This window comes from Rhyacophila brunnea, unplaced genomic scaffold, assembly GCF_057557595.1.
Source record: "Rhyacophila brunnea isolate RB1 unplaced genomic scaffold, BYU_Rbru_1.0 scaffold_77, whole genome shotgun sequence".
In the NCBI taxonomy this organism is placed as follows: Eukaryota; Metazoa; Arthropoda; class Insecta; order Trichoptera; family Rhyacophilidae; genus Rhyacophila; species Rhyacophila brunnea.
The window spans coordinates 1,227,660-1,234,533 of record NW_028233347.1 but is presented as its reverse complement, the minus strand read 5'-3'; positions in this window follow the sequence as shown (position 1 = coordinate 1,234,533).

Genomic DNA, 6,874 nt, shown 5'->3' with positions numbered 1-6,874 from the left:
AAATTCAAAGCATAACTATTTATACTAAGTAAGCAATCAAATTTTGTCAAAAAATTAATTGCAATTTTTTTAAATCAAGATCAAACACACTTTTTAGAATATTTCATTCATTAACAATCTAGTATCATCAATTCGATGATTTATAATACACAAAGTAAAACATTGAATCAAGAATTGTCGGATGAGCTGTTTTATTTTTGTTTTGCGACAAAAAACTGATTCAAATAAATTGATTAGCTAGTAAGAAATATATGATTTCTATGAGCTCGAGTTTTTATTCACAGATTCTTAAAAGCCTTCATAAAACGTATTTAAGTTGTGAATACTACAATAAAATATTTTTATTGCAATATTCTATCAACTAAATAGATTATTAAATAATTTCTATTTATATTGAATGTAAATTTTTATAATTATGTGGATTTTTTGATCACGAAAATACATATGTCAAGTCTTTTAGAAGCCTTTATCTGTATTTTCATTATATATATTCTACTAAATTTTGAGATTTGAAAATTTTAAACTCTTAAGTGACTAACATTTTTATTGTCTATTAATGATATTCATAGAAGGGGGAAAGGTTCTATCAGAGTAGTACGAATGCAAAAATTTGCAATAAAAAACGCAGAAAAATCACATAAAGACTCAAGAAAGATAATTTCATGCGCTTCGACTAATGATGGAATATTTTTTTTATATATAAGAATTTAATATCTACGTGTAAAACATTTTTGAATTAATATCTTGAATTCTTTATAAATTCCTTTTAGTTTTTGTGTGATTGCTTATAGCAAGCATTTTATAGATTTTTATAAAAATCTTTAATATCCTCAAACAAATATTCAAATTTATAACAATCAAAAGGATAATAAAATTCGTATGGCAGTGAGGATTAGAGTTTCTACAACAAATACATAAATAAATATAGATGTCAAACTTAAGCTATAATTCGTTTAAAAATCTTTAGTCCATAAAAATTTACTATACAAGCATGTGTTGTGATGGTTTCAAACATTGCATAATTGAAAATTAATATCTTTGGGATTCACGTGAGTAAAATCTATATACCCTATTAATTTTAACTATGTAAAATTAAAATTCTATAGTGTAAGTTATATCCATGCTTTTAGATATCAAGAAGAAATTACAAACCATATAAAGTAAAAAAATTATTGCCCATTATATTTGTATTTTTTTTATTAAAATAGATCCACTATTGAAAAATTCCATTTGTTTAGGTAAAACTTATGGAATTCAAAAATAAACATTAAAAATACTATAGAATCATAAAAAACTTAAAATAATAGTAATATTATGGATAAAAAAAACAAATTTATATATAAATTTTCCATGTTAAATAGTTTATCTGCAAAAAATTATATAAGTAGCTAATGATGTTTTTTCGCATTATTGGCATAAAAATAAATTTTATACGTGTAAGGCATATGATTTAGATCTATAGTATATCTTTTTTTTTTGAATTTTAGGTTTTTTTTGCAGAACTGAATTAACCTATTTAACCATAATATAATTTTAAAATTATTCTCAGAATTAAATTGAAATACTTGTTGTTTAATATTTTATGTTAATAATCACAAAATATCAATTTAGTATCAAATTATGCCAAAAAAAACGAATTCGGTGTATATGTAATTGCTGACTCAAAAAATTTCTTTCTATACAATCAGGGCGAAGATTTTTTTACGCGGTGTGTAATTTTAGAAATAATATTTTCGCGAAAAGAAACACCCACAATGATAATCTTATACTAATAAATCAGAGCAACATGAAATACCGATTCAACATTATAATTACAGTTCTAACAATAAAAATTTAAAATTTTCTCAATTATTTTAGAAATCACGTGTATATATTTGTAAATAATATCGTATGTAGAATCTGTTTTTTTTTCTTTCGAATATATTTAAAGGCACAATTTATCTGTTGGCTTAATATAAGAACAGCATATAATTTTTTATTCTTCTTTGGACTGATAATACAAACAATTATGCATTTCTTTTGATAGACACTTATTCAATCCAATAGATAATTTTATATATATTTTTCTACAAAAAGAAAATTAAAAAAAGATATCTTCAATAAATTTACTAAATCTTCGCTTCCTACTTGTAAACCAAAAACGTTTTTAATACATAATAAGAAATAATGCAAATTAATAAGTTGTATTTGTAGTGCATAATATATTTCGTTTATTTCTAAAACATATAGATATTTTTAAAATAATACGAATCCAAGTAATATTTTGATGCTACGGCTCATTATGAATGCATAAAATGATTTGACTGTGGTAAATATTAGGTATGAAAACAGGGTTGTCTGCAAAGAATCGATAAATATATTTTCCATATATGGATATAATTAATATTGTTTAAATACATTTAAACTATGAATATATAACTAAAAAAATATTGAAGATAAAACTTCTATTATGTATTGTTAACAAAAAAATAAACATTTAACTTCGGCTATTGATAAAAGTACTGTCAAAGTGTCTATATAAGTGAAAATAATTTATTCGTTACACAGATATCATTTTTAAAGATATTAAGCGAATTTCAGTTATCCTGTGATCAACATCAAATAGACTACAATGTTGAGAAAAAAATTGATGTTAAAAAATTAAGAAGATATAATATAGTGATAATGTTCAAGCTTTTGATGTACAACACAAAAATCTAATATTTATTGTCAAAAGTATAATAATAAAATAAACTTTTGTAATCTACTCTGATTTTATGTGTTTCTCGCCTATAACATTTTCTTTTCGTTTTAAATATTGCGTATAAAGACACTATATTGTTAAATCATAAATGATTGAACATTTTTACATAAAACACACACATATTTTTTGAACATTGTAGTAACAAAATATATTGATATCTTATATGGTTGCTTTTATTTTTCTATAAATCACACACATATATTTATTTTTTACATTGTTATAAAAAAGTCATGCTTTTGAAGGGGTTTTTTCATCATGGGTATGCCTATTTTGATTTGTGATAGATTTGATTAAATTAGCAAAAGTTAGCACAAACTTTATTAAAACAGATAATAATAGTATTTTTAGCATTCAGATTCTATTAAGGGACTTTTTATACATATTATTTATACATTAGTAATATAAAAATAATTTTAAAGATAATATGCTTTGATTTTATTTGTATGTGGATATCTTAAATACAGTTAATTTCATTTTTTATTCTTCATTTGCAAATACAAGTTTAACGAGAATATTATGCATCTTCTAAAAAAAGTATAAGTTTTTTTGCTTTAATATATCACCACAATAAATTATAAACTAAATTTAAATAGAAATTTTCTCTTATTTTATCTCTAACCACATTGCCTAATGTCCAAAAATATATATTTTTTGACCGATCCTTTTTCCTATTCTAATTTTCTTCGAATTTTATAAAAATAGATTATTTCTTGCACAAAAAAATTGAAGTCTTTTAGATAATTTAGTTATTTAAATCATCATCAAACTTGGGAATTTTCAGATTTTAATCATAATAAATTTGTTCAATCAAAACTTGTGATTGCTCTAAAAAGCAGATTAATATAATTTTTAATAAATGTTTATTTAGGTTATTTTACTTTAAGCAATATGAAATCGTTCAATAAAAACTTCTGGCTGTTCTATAAATAGATTAATAAAAATTTTATCAATGTTTATTTTTGGGTTGTTTTAATTTTTAGCTATTTGAAATCGTTCAACCAAAACTTGTGATTTCTCTAAAGAAAGGTTTTTACTGACACTTCTTTTCACCTCATTATCTATACATCTTACTTGATTTATTTATATCCTTCAAGTGTCTTCTAGATCCTATTTTTTGTGATTACGCTGCAACTTCTGTAACATTCATACACCTATATTTTATAAAGACGCTACCGCTAATAACTAGTAATTGAAATGTATTTTTAAATTATATATAGCTAGATATTCAACTTGGTAACATAAATTCTAAAAGAAAAAGAAAGATATGCTAAACAAAATAATGTTCTTTGGAGAAAAGTCAAAGCTTTAAGACATCGGAGAAGCATTTAAAACCTTTTATTATCCACATGAAGGGTTTAATGTAATAATTGATAATTACTTTGCATGGAGACATTTCGAAGTAGCAGGATGTGTACATTTAATGCTAACAGAAAATATAATTTTTAAAAATCAAAGAATATCAGAAAGCATTGACATCAATAAAACAATCAAAAACGATCTGGAAGAGATAAATTTGATAATAGAGCAAAAACTGATGATGAATGATCGAATGTATCCGTTGCCTAAGATAAAAAAAAACTTGATCATATACATAGAAATAGGAATGACAAGTAATTATAATCTTATAAGTTTTGATATATTAAAGTAAATAATTTGATTACTAATAAATTAACTATGTCGTATCTATACATGCAAAAAAAAGTACCATATTTCATAGCTTGGGATTATGTGATTACAAATACCACAATTTATATATGAAGGATTTTAAAACACAAATGAGTCAGAAGAATGTGCAGAAGTAATACTATAAAACACAAAATTTATTATTTAAAGGGTATATTGATTGAATTGATTAGTAAAACATCGAAGAATATTATTTTATAAGAATTATTGAGCAAATTTATTCTATAGAGCAATTTAAGCGAGCATGAACCAATTCAAGTTGTTAAAAATAAAAAAAATACAATTTTTTTTGCGTTTTTTGACATTTTAGGTTTTAAAATAAATTCGTACATTTTATATGCTTATTTGTTTTTAATATATTTTGAGCTTAATAAAAATTTGTCGATGTTATCTATGCACATGTAAAACCATTTTAATCATAGTAATGTTCGCTATATGACCTAAAATCGAATTTACGAAAAGATATAAGCATGAAATTTATTTCCAATCAATAAACATAAAACCATTTACAAATACAGAATAAGACCTATAAGCATGGCAAAAGCATATTCTACTGAATTTCGTATAAATATACAAATAAATATGAAGAAAAAAACATGTACAGGCTTAAATAATTTTTTTTTTAATTATATTTTCCTGCTCTGCAAACATAAGTTTCACATTGATATCCACGGCAAATTTTTAAGAGTCTAAGCAATTTTCGTTTGATTAAATAGAGCCCTCGCAGTTTAAAGGATGCAAATTACTTGTATTTTTTTTTAAAATAAGCGTGAATTAGTAAAACTTAGAGCTACCTATAAAATTTAAGAAATGTGAAAAATATTTTGATAAACACTTTTTTTATCATTTTATTGCAAAAAAAACCTTTATGTCAAAAATATTCTAGTTCGATAAAGCAACAATATAACTACCAATAGTTTGGGGTTCTTAAATTAAAAGGAGAGCTGAATATATGGTTGAAATTTTTAAAAAAAAAATCTTATAATCAGCTGTTTGTATATTTATACGAGTATTATAATAGTTGCTGAATCTAATCATATATTTTATCATCTAGTAAGATTATAATTTTATGCATGATATTTTAAAATTAATAACACATTTTAGAAATACAAATATTTCAAAAGTATCAGAGGAAACATGTTTTTCGAAAAAAAAATATTGCTTTAAATTAACAATTTTAGGAAATAAATCAAGTTTTTGAATATGATTTAATGTAGGGCATATTAGTTCATCTCAAAAAAAAACAATATTTCATGAATTTCTTGTTGTATATACTTCGAATTTTTGTTCTAATATTACTACGCTCAAAAAGGTAGTTGCTCCATAATAGTAATCTGGAAAGGTCTGTTTTATAAAAAAGACTAAAAATGCCAAATTAAACTGTATTTTAGTAATTATATGGTAATTGGACTAATTTTTAGAAAATTTATCGATTTTAATTTTTTTTCCTATAACTATTGTTGAAAGAGCATTTACGGTATAAAGCAACACAAAATCTTCTATAAAATCTAGAATTTCTTGATGTTTTTGTAAAATTCTCGTGTATAGAAAATAAATGAAGTTAGAAAATGCGTCTTATTATTTTTATTTAATATTCTTATAGAATTTTCTTTTTTTTGTTAATAAATATACAAAATACAATCGATTTATGTTTAAAATTTTATTATTATTAATCTTATACACATATCGTTATGTTTTTTTAAGGGGTAAATGTAATTTTATTGGCTTTTTTGACTTGTTCATTATACTTTATTAAAATATGAATCAACGAACGTACTAATCATTATGTTATGTAATTTATAAGTCTTTTGCCTGTTTTCGTATATATTGTCGCAATAATTTACTGTTTTTTTATACGCATATATTCATCAAGTATTGTATTATTCAAGCGAATCGTGGTATTGCAAAAGCTCTTGTATTTATAGGTCTTGAAAGGAGAAGAGTTATTGAAGAAGAATTTGGAGAGGATTTATCTTCCGAAAGAGAAATACGCTGTGTGCGTAGGGAATCAAGCAAGTTGTGCTCGAGAATAGAAACTAAAATTATAACTATAATTTAAGCACAGAAATAAAAATTACTATTATTCAAGCGAATTAACCTGTCAATATTAAGATATAATTAAATATATTAAATAATATTTCGATAATCATGAGTTACAATTGTATAATGTATTTTATTATAGTAATTACTTATATCAATAAAAAATTTTGTTATAATACATTATTGATTAAGAATTGACCAAAAAAAGAAAATTTATTTTTTATAATAACATTTAGAAGTTATGAGACTTTTCATATTCGTTTAGTATATATAATATACTTTCAAAATTTATTATTATTATGTCAAAAAATTACAACTACTGCATACTAAAAAAATGTCAAATACACTTTTTTTTTGTGATTTAAAAAATATCAATTTGAACTACTAGGCAGAGAGCTCGCAAAATAT